The 13,481-nt window shown below is 35.7% G+C and overlaps 1 pseudogene; it reads left to right on the top strand.

The window, feature by feature from the left end:
* The window catches only part of LOC122346198, a 71,373-nt pseudogene that overhangs the window by 40,235 nt on the left and 17,657 nt on the right, over positions 1-13,481 (top strand).

Below are 13,481 nucleotides of genomic sequence, written 5' to 3'. Positions count from 1 at the left end.
GCTGCAAAAGCTCTGAGCTGGCTTCAGTGTCAGGGTTTGTGGGTCTACTGGAGTTGATTTCATGAAAAATACATACCTACATATACTGCTTGTGCGTTTCCTGAGCATTTTTTCCCCTCTACTTGGCGACGTCATGTCAGTCTGTCAGTATCAAAACACTTTTAACTGTTGTGAGATGTTGTGAGGCTCTCGAGAGGCGTGTTACTGCGGATGAATTCAGCTTAATCTCAGAGTGAATATCCAGTGGGAGGTGAGGAACTTTTTTTCCCATAGTGTTTCAAGGTACCTGTGAAAAGCAGCACTGAATGTAGCCTCCCTTGACGAATACATCATACGGCTTTTAAATCCTTTATGTGCCCACAGAGCTGTTGATAAAAGCATCCTGTACACAACAGCCCGTATGTGTAGGCTGTGTGCAGTTTGGCTAGCATGGCTGTGGCTAACATGGACTGCATTTGACCCTAAAACACCTTCCATTTCTTCTGAGCATATTGATGCTTTATGAAAAGCTTTTCCACTACTGTTTTTGTTCGTAACTTGCTTGATGTTGATATGCCTCAAAATAAGACTGTAATTTGGCTATTTGCCAATATGCACTTTTGCCACAGTCTCATCCTGGTATGAATTCTTGCTTTTTTGTGCTGCATTTATGTTTATATACACCAGCATGTAAATGTTTAGGGTCAGTCCTTTTTTATAGAAAATAGCATGTTTAAGCAAAGATGCATTTATATAGAATTTACAGCAAATGCATTTTAAAAGATTTCTGAACTTTTGAACTTTCTGTTCATCAAAGAACTCTGAGGGGAAAAACTCTATTTCCACAAGATCTGTTCAACATCAGCATGTTCAATTGATTTCTAAAAGATCATGTGACACTGAAGACTGGAGTAATGACTTTTGAAAATTCAGCCATCACAGGAATAAATCACATTAAACCTATTCACATAGAAAATTTTTATTTTACTGTTTATATCAAATAATATATTATAATATATTAATTAAATGCACGCTAATGGAGCATAAGATACTTCATGCTAAACTTTTTTTTGCACGCTATAAAGGCTTACAGAATGTATAAGATGCTTTGTCTCTCAATGTCTAATGATTTCCCTCATCCAGTGGTGAACAGTTAATATTATTTGTGCGGGGAGATCATCCTCATCATCTTGATAACACATGACAGTTTCATCCCATAAATCATCTACAGTTTAATTGGTGTGCAACTACTGTAAACTAATTTACTGCAAATCCATCATAATCCAAATTGTTTTCCCGCATTTGTTTTCCTAAAACATTAGGGAACACTGGATTAATGTTGAGTTATTTTCAGAAACCCAAGTATACATAGAGTTATATATTTTCATGTGAAACACTTGCCAGCAAAGCCACTGTTATGCGCTTACTGGATGTTTGGTTGCTAGGTAACCCTCTCTTGACAAAGAAATCTCTGACACTTTTCCTTTATGTTTTTCCACATCTATATCTAAATAGACAATGCTGAGTTAGAGAATGGTTCAGAATGGTTCTGATACAATTCTAACATTAATATCTCAGCCTGAGCTGTACAGCTAACCTTCAGCTGCAGGGCCTGTGTCCAAACAGGTGCTGAAGAGAGCACATGACACATCCTCATCCTGAACCAGACGGCATGTTCAAGTGCAAGCCCTCAAAGATGTCCTCAGCTCGCTAATTGTGATCTTTTGTCCATCATTGCTTTTGTCAGCGAGTATTATAATGAAATTTTATGGCAAAGTAGATGTAATTACAGAGGAGTAAAAAGGGTTGATTTGATCAGACGGTGAGGGCTTATAAAGACTGCAGGATTTGCGTACTAATCAGGCAAGCCAGGTTCTGTTGAGATGTTTCTGCCAATTTCACCCTTCAGTGAAAATTGATTTGCTTTATTTTATTATTATTATTATTTGTGCATTTTTAAGTGTGTGTGTGTGTGTGTGTGTGTGTGTGTGTGTGTGTGAGTAGACACACACTAGATTTCAAACGTCTGTGGTTTTTACATTTTTGGGAGTACTTTTTATACTCACCGAGGCTGCAGTTATTTATCAAAAATACAGTAAAACATGTGAATATATTGCTATATGTAGTTGAAAACCTTCATTTTCGAGAGCCATTGCCCCAGTCTTTATTGCCACGTGATTCTTCAGAAATCATTGTAATTTGCTGACTTGGTCATCAAGAAGTTTTTCTTATCATTAGCAATGTAGAAAACAGTTAATATTTTTGGGAAACTCTGATACATTTATTTTCATCCCGATTTATTTACAAATAGAAAGTTAATAGAACATAGAGAATAGAACATAATTTATTTGAAATAGAGAGTTTTTGTAACCATATAAATGTATTTACAGTCACTTTTGATCAACTCAGTGTGTATTAAATTAAAAAAGGAAAAATAACTGCAAACGGTAGTATATATTTAATTATGTTTTGGTAACATATGTGTGACCCTGGACAACAAAACCAATAGTGGCACAGGTATTTGTAGAAATAGCCAACATTACATTGTATGGGTCAAAATACATTTTTATTTTATGCCAAAGAAAATATTATGATATTAAGTAAACATCAAGTTCTAGGAAAGATATTGTAAATTTCCTACCACAATTATATCAAACCTAATTTATGATTAGATATATGCATGCTAAGGACTTAATCTGGACAAAGGGTTTTTTTGCACCCTTACATTCCAGATTTTCAAATAATTGTATATTTTAGCCAAATATTGGAAAGCTTATTTTTTCAGCTTTCAAATGATTTTAACCCATGTTCACATTAAGTAATTGTTAGATAGGTTGTGATCTCATTTATTATGATGAACATCAGTGATACAGTTCATACTGCTGTGCTGTGATGTCATGCCACATAAAATATTTGGGTCGCCAGAATCCAGGTACCAAGAGTTCTTCTGTGACATTTAATTAATCCACTTTTGAGCATGATGAGCTTTCTCATCAGGCCTGTTTTTGGATTGTGGATGTGTAAAAGAACAAAACAAAACACTTAATTTGAAGTCCTATCATGAACATTGTAAACTTTCCCTCATGACTAGCTTAATGGCTGGATGTATAATAAAACTGAAAAAGAGTTTCAGTAGGAAAGCGAGAGATGCATACTGTGTTTATAACACAGCAAACAGAGCCGTGGGGGGAAAACGACCTGGCATTTCAATAATGATACCATTTCCACCTAAATCACTGCATTTTGCAATAATCGTGGGTGAGAAGAGAAATATGACTGTAAGACTCCCAAGTCCTCAGTAACGTTCACACCCCGAGGCAATCAGGAAACAATGAGATGTGTGGAGAATTTCCTTATTGTCCTCATCAGTGCCAATTAGTTATCTCAATTCCGCAGCATTGTTTTGCAAATTTACATTTAATCAAAGTGTGTTCCATAATCCCATCTAATTTACAAAGTACCATGTTACGACAACGCCTGCAATTAAAAGATGTTAAGAACAATCATGAACTTGTTTTATGTGTTTTGGGACGCACTGTTTTTGTAATGCAAAAAAAAATAATCAGTCACCATTTTGAATGAAAACTTTAAACTCCAAATACAACAGGGAATTAAAGTTGCGTAGAACTGAGAGACCTATTAAAGGAAATGTGATAAAACGGACGATCCCTTGGCCATTCTGTGGTCCTACATAAATCACAGCACACACCCCACTCAGATCATTTCAGACTACATAGACGCTCAGCAATCATTTGGCCTGTCATCTCGCCACAGACATCTAAGCGTATGCACGAAACGGAAAAAAAACTATGTCTCTGCTGAAATGCTAGTTAGATCTAGCACAAAGACACGGGAATGACAGGAAGATGCTTTTAGCCTCAGAGTAACCTGAGTGGAGAGTTTGAGCTGTCAGCTTCAGTCAAGGGATTCGTCGGAGTTCAAGACATCTTTATTTCATTCTTATTTCACATCTCTCGTAACTAGCTGTACCTTCAAGTTTCTCAGTGGAAAACGTGCGCCGTCCCAATTTTAAACACCTCCTTTGATCTTTTCTCTGCAGACTGTTCCAAGCCCAGTGTCTCCAAGGGCTCTTCAGCCATGAACATGCCCCAGTCATTTGGCACTGCGATGGGTTTTTCTCTATCGGAGACCCTGCCTGCTGCCAGCCTGCCTAACGTGCCCCAGAATGCTTCAGATCAGGGATCTCTGTTAACTGCTGAAGACAGCATCACTTATTTAGCACCCACGGCAGACACAAATAAATGCTGGCCTATCCGGCCAACGCTACGGAATGAACTGGACACCTTCTCGGTTCATTTCTACATCTTCTTTGGGCCCAACATCTCCATCCCCCCAGACCGGGCAGCGATATTTGCCATCAACCTAATGCGGTGCTGGACAGCGGAGGCGTCCTCAACATGGAGCTCAAACTCAATGTGGTGAGTTGCTTTAAATCTTACCAAGAGTTGTGTCTTCCTATGCAAAAAAAAAAAGAAGAGATGAACAATATAAAAAATACCAGTTTGTATTTATTTGATAAATGCCACAATTTGTAAAGGAATGAAAATTCTGGCATTTTAATTAAAAAAATTTTTATATGGCCATTAATTTGAAGCTCTGTAAATCAGATATATCTGTTATGAAACTAACCTATAATTTATTGGGGGGTTATCACGTTTGATTTATTGATGGGTTTTTGTAACAAAAATATTTACCTATGACTCAATGTGTGACACAACTTATGTCATACGTTGTACATCGAGTCATAGGCCAGTCGAAAAGCTGGAAGTCATCACTCTCAAAAAAAGCAGGTATTCACATTATGACTAGAAATACTTTTGTTACAAAAAAAACCCTATCGATCTACTTCTTGTGAAAACCCACCGAAGGCAGATAACTTAGTTTCACAATGTATATATACAATTTACGGAGCTTCAGAATAATGGCCGCTACCCACAAACATTACCACTACGTCTGAAAGAAGAAAGTCATATGCACCTAGGATGGCTTGGGGTCAGTAAAAAATGCCATAATTTTCATTTTTGGGAGGACTATTCCTTTACTATTAGTAAAATATATGATAGCTTTGTATTTTCTTCTTCTTCTTCTTCTTCTTCTTACTGTGGGTGGAAAAAATATAATGCAATTCAATACAGTGATTATTTCTTTGAGAGACAATAACTTTACACACAATGCACTATAAAAATTAAAACATTGCAGGATGTTTTCATTCGCTTAGAGCTGTGTTGCGCAATGCATGAAAGGTACATTTTCAAAAGTCCATAAAATGGTCACTTTAAGCAGTGAGCAAGTTAAGCAAGTTTTGTTCAGGTTGATATTTTAGAGGCCTTACAAATATGATAATGAAATGTAACAGGAAAATGCATAGTGGCGTTAAATTTTTATATCCTGTCTTTACTTTTTCATTTTTTTTTCACGGTTTTACCTTTTACATAAACATTCATGCATTTATCAAAAACAACTTACTGTACAATGCACTGAAGGTATTCATTTAATTACTTCAAACAACTGTACATACATCTTTTACATGTTTACCTAGTTTATATCCAGGTAAACATTCAAAGAGCATTATTTTATTTTATTTTACCTTCTGAAATGTGTCTACTTTATGTTAGAACGGATTACCTTGTACCAGCCACCAGAGCGTATGCATTCGTAATCTGTAATACCCTTAAATCTGTGAGGGTATTACATATACTCGGCTAAAATCCATCAAAAAAGCATGATACTTCCTCTAAAAATGGCAGAATATCAGAGATTGTGCTTCATTATTTATCGTCCTAAATCTTTCTTTTTCATTAGCATAAATTTCTGCAATTATCATCTTGCAGGTCTCAGTGCACTTCAGTGGTAGAAAAGTGTTATAGTGTAAATTCAGCTTCAGCAAAATCCATATGTAATGCTATGGCACCTCGTCTACATTCTGTATATATATTTTTTGATGTTTCTGTTGAAAGAATATCTTTAATGGAGCGTTCCTCCATCTGCTGGAAAGATCAGGCGGTCGGTGAAATACCCACTGGGACTCTGGTACCCAAATACCTTTGATGGAGTCACGCAGACACTTCTAAGGTGTTTGAAGGATTATGAATAATTCAGATCTTTACATTTCTCCTGAAACCAAGAGCCCATATGGCATTTAACTGAGTCAGGGTTACGACTCAGGAGCTCTTCAGCTAAATTCTTGTGGGTGGCAGAGACTTGATGCACTGTAGCCTGATTAATATCAAATGTTAGCAAGTGTCAGCCTGTTCTCACAGCATGAGAGGTGTAAAACTAAAAGGGGGATGGTTGCAAATGTCACCATGCTTGTTCGTCTCAGGTGCTCGGAGCTAGTTGTTGATAATGCGTATCTGCCTTTATCTGTGTGTCACTAAAAGCCCTTAAAAGATTCTATGCCAAGTCCACACGTCCAAACAAACAGAAGACGCACATGGACCTATTTATTAGTTGATATCTCACGCCTCCACTGAAACCGTGTTGAAGGCCACAGTTCTCTAAACAGCCTCTATTTCTCTCAGATTGAATTGATGCATTTAATGGATGTTTCCTAGAGTGGTGCTGAACAGGAAAAGGAGAGAAGAATGAGCTCTCTGTGGCAAAGGTTACTTTAAAAAGCCACATATGAGGCTTTCAGTAGCTGAAAGGTGGGATGTTTGGCAGCGAGTGAACACTGTGAGATGCCTGAGCGGTTATGACTGTATTGAGGAGGGGATGATAGCTGGTGATGAAGAAGGGAGAGTGAGTGCTTGGTAACAGGTTTCTTGACAGCTTAAATGCCTGCGACTGCTTTGGTGTGAAGAGTCATCACATAATGGCCCCATTTCCATTTCCCAGAGTAGGTGATTCTTATCAAAAATTCAGTCGCTGAGAGCATAATACCACTTTTATTGAGGAGCTCTTGACTTGTTAAATATTTAAGTTCAAACATCTAAACAAAGTATGATATTGTTTATCTTTACTGATTTCAAGTAATAATCTGGGTTCAATGCAAGTTAAAACAGGTCGACAGCATTTGTGGTGTAATGTTGATTTCAACACACAAAAAAAATAAAAATAAAATACAATGGTCTCTTTCTTTAAAAATGGAGGTTATTGGAGTTAATCATATTATAAAAGCACCTGTGTTTTCATATTTAACCATTTATGCAGTCATTTTAAGGTTTATGACATTAGCATGTTATGGTGAAGGAGTTGCAAAATTGAATATACCAAAAAAATATATATTTATAATTTTCTTTGAAAGAAGTCCCTTACAGTTTAAATAAAACTGCAATATTCTGAAATATTATCACAACTGTCACGTGTGTGGTTAGCAGGAGAGCACACAACTAGCATAAGGGTAAATAAAACGATTTAATCTACTCAGAGATGAAAAACAATATAAATACAGGTAGACAGGACAAAACCACACGCACATAAAGACGAGATCGGACAAACATAACTGAAACCACAGGACTTAAATACACCAGGTAAATCACTAAATTAACTACACACAGCTGAAGACAATAAGGACCATTAACTAAAGTGGGTTAAACGGAACACATGGCACACGACAAAAACAATAACAAAGTCCAACGACGTGACAACAACTTTAAAACTGAAGTCGTTTTCTATTTAAATCTATTTAAAAATATAATTTATTCCTGTCACAATAAAGCAAAATGTTTAGCAGCCATTACTTTTTAGTGTCACATGATAAGAAAACATACTTGTATGCTGATTTGGTGCACATTTTAATTTTCAATTAAATATTTAATGTTTAATATTTTAGTGGGAACCCTGAATTATTTATTTGATCAATTGAAAGTTGCAGCCCTCATTATACTTTTAGTGCCTCATCAAAGATTTTAATTTTATTTTATGTTATTATATGTTTTATTATATTCATATATTATAATGTATTATTATTATTATGATATAGTTTTTTTGTGGTATCCAACATTAGGCCACAAATGCTGCTGAGTTTTTTTTTTTTTGGCAAGAACTTCAAAAAAATTCTCTGCTCAATTTTCAGCTAAAATGAGTTTGGATTATGAAGAAGAAGATTAAATTTCTCTATTCAGCACTTTGGAAGGTAGTTTAAGACTGGTGGTATTTTCGTCTTTTATTGGCTATCCAGGAAATTTTAAAAGGTTTTCTAAAGGTAGACCACAGACCAACCTTGTGAGTGGGTGCCATGGTCGTAAAGTAAATGATTTTCATCTTCTAGCCATATGCTGCTGCCATCAGGGAAATATCTTGATAAGACGGCTAGATGATGGATGTCTGCTCCATTGACATATCTCAGGTTTATGAGCACCACACTTAATAGGAGCCATTCCTGTTTCTAACCGGCAGGCACCTGGCCTCTTCTGGACTCAGGGCAAGTCATCAGAAAGCTGGACAGAGCAGACAATGGAAAAGTGAATTGTAGCGCAAAATATATTACGGAGGAATAGTTTCCGACTGAGTTTTCCTCAAACAGAAGTCAGTAGGGGGGAAATGGCATGGCTGCATTGTTGGAAAGGTATAAACGAGCAAATGTCATCAGGTTTGCATTGTTTCTCTAGGTTTGTTAGAAAGGGTCCATCTGATCAGTCCTCAATGGTTTTCAGGTTCCAGTTTCCACTCCTGATTACATCATTAAGGGAAATCATGCCTTCTCCTCAACACACAACTCAAAGAAAAGAACGAAACAAAACAAGAATGCTTCAGGAGTGGGACATGTGGGACTTGAACTAAAAACTTCTTGACCTCCAGCCACAACTACATAACACTGCTACAACTTTGATATTTGCCAAAAATAAATACCAGGTTGAGTCAGCACAACCAGTTATAGCTGTGGCTTTGACAGCATGGTTTCGAATACAAAAAATCCTCTCAATTATATTTTGTCAAAGTGGTATTACGGTCAGGAGCCAAATTCATGTGAAAATTGCACGTCTCCCAAACTATGCTAACAGCATGGAGTGTAGGACCATTGAAACGGTTCATATTAATAGGCCAAAGTCATGATACATCGCCTAGGAATTATAAATGTAGCATTGCTAGAATTTGCATAACCCAAAAAAGAAACTTGGATGATCTTGTTTTATGTTTTACACTGCTTATGTGATTACCAGGGTTATAATTACTCCAGGGTTATAATTACTTTTGTAAGCGGATGTTTCAAACTATGCGTTTAACCTAGGATAAAGGTATTATTGAATATTGGCAAATCAGCATCACTGATTGGATGAACTGATTGCACTTGACCTGTTTGCATACAGGTAATATAGGGTTTAGCCAATATTACCAATTTTGGTAAAAATCTAAAATTGTATTAATGAAAATAGATAGGGTTTATTTGGACTACCTCAAAGCTGATCTGGAGATTTTTCACAACATATCACAGCAACACTTTAATAGTTCTAGTGGTTCCCATTGGGCAGTGTAACACTAATAAGAGTACTAGTGAAGACAGTAGCTGTCATAGCAGCTTCAGTGCTTGACCTATAATGATGAAGTAATGGCTTATCCTAATGTCAGGATCCACTCAGAATGGCAGCTTTGAAAAAGTCTTGAAAAGAGGAATTTTCTTTTAATGAAACGAAAGTGACAATTACTCAGGGACCCAAAGAAATCAGCAACAGCACAAGTGGCATTACAGGCTTGTTTGATGAAATGTCTCAATTTTAAAACCAATATAATAGCACTGATGCCCTGTACTGCCAAGATAATGGTTTTAGATATGATGTGCCTGAAGGCACTGCATGGAGATTTCCCAAGTTGCTGTGTGTCTGCTCAAGCCTCTAGTCTGTAAGTTGAATATATGGTCACTCAAATGATATTTGAATCAAATACTAAATTCAGATTTTAATTTCATCAATAAACCCAAATTCTCACTACAGCAATATCCGCTAAGACTGTTATTGCATTTTCATACAAAAAAAAGCCCCAGTAATATTTAATGATACAAGACAGTACTGTTATTTAGTGGTATTTTTAGACTTTCAATTAATGACATCCTTGAGTTAAATCTCATATGACTTGTCATTTTTGTTATGAATGTCATCGCTTTTGATCATATCACACGAGACAGATCCTCCTGGACTAGTTTTTCTTTTCATGTTTCTAGCACATGTATCAGTAAGAGCAGTGCTTATTTAAGCAAAAATACAGTTAAAACATTAATACTGTAAAATGTTTTTTTGTATGTGTACATTATATATATATATATATATATATATATATATATATATATATATATATATATATATATATATATATATATATATATATATATTTTTTTTTTTTCTGTTATTGCAAAGCTATTAATTTTGCAGCCATTACTCCAGTCTTCAGTGTAAAAGAAGTCAGTCTATTCTTCTGGATTGGTGCTTATTATTAACATTATCACCAATGTTGAAATCAATTGTGCTGCTTATTTTTATTTTTTTAATGTGACTTTTTCAGTATTCTTTCATGAATAGACAGTTCAAAAGAAAGTTTCTTCTTTTGTTGAAATACTGTCTCTTTTGTTCAATTAATGACTTACTGAACCCACACTTCTGAATGGCAATTAGCACAAATAGCTTTTTCATAACCTCTCAGAATTTTTAGACCTTCTTATTTGTAATTGTTTTAGCCCACCTCTTTGGCATACACACATGCACATATTCCCTTCAGCTCATGAGTTTGTCCTCAAGCAGACATGTACAGCTGACAGAAAGCCAAGAGGTGAGAGCTGAGCCAGTGTGTTGGGCTAATGAGCTGCGGTACAGGCCAGAGGATAGGAAAAGTGTGTATGTTTGTGTGTGAGGAAGCCCACCCTTTGTGAAGGTGAGTCTGTGTATCTGTGAGGGTGTGTGTTGAATCGTCCCCCCTCCGGCTGCTCTGAGTGGCTCTCATGGACAGTTTGAGGTCAAGTCGGACTCAAGCCTGCCGTCAGGTCTTAAGTGATTTCTGCAGGAGCCAAGTGTTCGTTGCTCCCGAGGTAATTACGTCCTTCAAGTCTGAGGGCAGGCTGTGAATATACCAGGTCCCTCAAAAGACATTTTAAAAACAAAGCCTGACAAACAAAATATGTCAGTCTCGGAATGGACTAACGAAATAGCATATTTGTAATTAGTAAACAAAGCTGTAATATTGCAAACAGAATGTGAATTGGATAGCATTTCAGTAAAAATGCCACACAGGAAAAATCAATTGTTCCAAGACATACAGATAATGTTACAAATTACACTTCGAAGATTATCTTAACTTCTTATTTTACAATGGGACGATAAACAAAATGCAGCCCTAATGTTGGGCACTTAATGTGTATGTGGTACTGTATGTGTGTGCGCTCACTTGGGTTATGCTGCCTATTTTGTTTAGTTTAATTTAAGATCTGCATTATTAGTATTATTAATAATAATCATTATTATTATTATTATTACAATTAATCATCTTACTATTTCTAATATGTTAGTTATGCTATGAAATAATGCCTATACAAATTTTTTACCCTTTTTATTTGCGTAAAAATGTAAAACTGTGACATTCACAGACATGATTATACCATTAATGCAGTATTGCTCTAAAAAAAGCCATTTTGTAACCAGCGCTTTTTTTATTCTAGATTGTATTGTACAATAGGTTTGCAATAATAAAGACGCATTAGTAGTGTTTATTATGTGTCCCCTTTCTCTAATAAACTACAAAAGTAAGTGGAAAAGTTCCAAGTTGTAATGGGTTACGAGTAGTCAGAGGCTCTTATCAATTTACCAACATTTTCACGCACCGCTTAGATAACAACGCTATTGGGATACTTGCCATAGAGATTAAGTACTTGTGTGCAACTAATATCTTTCTTAGTGCTTTGGGAAGCCAGCCTGATTCTAATGGCACTGCAGTTGAAAGACTTTGCAGTTAAAAGACTTTTTTTTCTTTTTATACTCCATTGACTAAAGATGAAAAGTTGAAAAAAAGTTCAGAGTACTGTCACATGAAAAGATCTGAAACAGACCTAAATAACTGGACCCCATCAGCTTTAAAAGAGAGCAGAGACAAAGAGTGTTTTTAATCTGATTTACCTCCATTTTCCTTCAATCTGGGTGTCATTGTTCTTTTCCCGTTCTTCAATTTATTAAGCTCTCTGTGCTTTAGATGTAAATTAGATGTAATTCAGCCATTTTACTCTGGCAGCATAAAATGCTTTCAGTTTGGCCAGTGTTTAAGCACAGTGAATTAAATAGCATGTGCTACTTAATTGTGTTTATTTTGTTGCTTTGTATTATTTTATTTATATTCGTGCATTATCACAAGTGTGCTGATATGAAAGCAACACAATTGTGAGGGTGACAGTGTTTTTAAACGGCAGTCTAACCCGTTAAGCTCTGCTGCAGTATGCATACCTGAATTGAAAACGGTGCCACATATTTTGGAGTAAATTGATAAAATGATAAATTGATAAATGATGGTCTTATTTTACAGAAAATAGACCAAATTTGAACAAAAAGTCCTCTAGGGGACTCTATTTTCCTACTTTTGAGAGATCAAGCATACACAAATTCAAAACCTTTCCATTTCAAAATAGTTTGTGCTAAATGGATAAAAATGGTCTCATTTTACGCAGAAGTCCTTCAATTTTAACACACGGGTGGAGTAATTGATAATTATTATTGTATTTGTTTATAATCCAATGTGATCCAATGAGTAGGAAGCAAGTATGATTCAGCCACTCACTCATAGATAAACATCTTTAATTTCTAAAATAATTAGTATTTGTAAATGAATCGGTATGAAATGAACATTTACTGTATCTGCTTGCTGATTACCTCTTATTGATCTTGTGTGAAAAAATTCATCTGTGTTGAATTTCATTTTGGTAACCCTTTAGAATATGTAACTTAACTATGATATTTCCCTCAATAAATTCTTAATTTGCTGTCTATTAACATAAGGTAGTAGTTAAGGTAGTAGTTAAGGCAGTTTAGCTATTGAGTAGGATTAGGGATGCAGAATAAGGTCATATAGAATACTGCATTAATATGTGATTAAGAACTAATAAATAGCTAATATTTTAGTAATATGCATACTAATAACCGTAAAATAAAGTGCTTCAGATCAGCCTCTATCCAAATAACAACTGACAAATTGAACCTCTAAAATTGTGTATTTTTTGATAATTCATTGCACGTGGATGTATGTCATACCACAGAAAGAGATCAACAAGTATGTTTCCAAACAGCCGCAATTCTTATAATGAATGCAAAAAAATCCTAGTAATTGTCGTAATATTCATTCTTAACACTGCTCATCATTGCTTCTCTTACTGTCGCAATCAATTCTTTCCACTCATCAGGTGTTGCCCTGTCTAGTGAATGCCAATACTGCGGTAGATGCGGCTTTTACATTTGACAGCAGACGTGTCAACCGTTTTGTGGTCACTACAGTTTTGAAATGCATGGAGGAAACTTTTGTGGGCTGTTAATTTTTAAACCGTCTTGAATGACAGCCAAGAGCTGCCTTGAGTG

The sequence above is a fragment of the Puntigrus tetrazona genome, chromosome 5 (assembly GCF_018831695.1).
Source record: "Puntigrus tetrazona isolate hp1 chromosome 5, ASM1883169v1, whole genome shotgun sequence".
In the NCBI taxonomy this organism is placed as follows: domain Eukaryota; kingdom Metazoa; phylum Chordata; class Actinopteri; order Cypriniformes; family Cyprinidae; genus Puntigrus; species Puntigrus tetrazona.
This window is presented reverse-complemented; position numbering and strand designations above follow the sequence as displayed.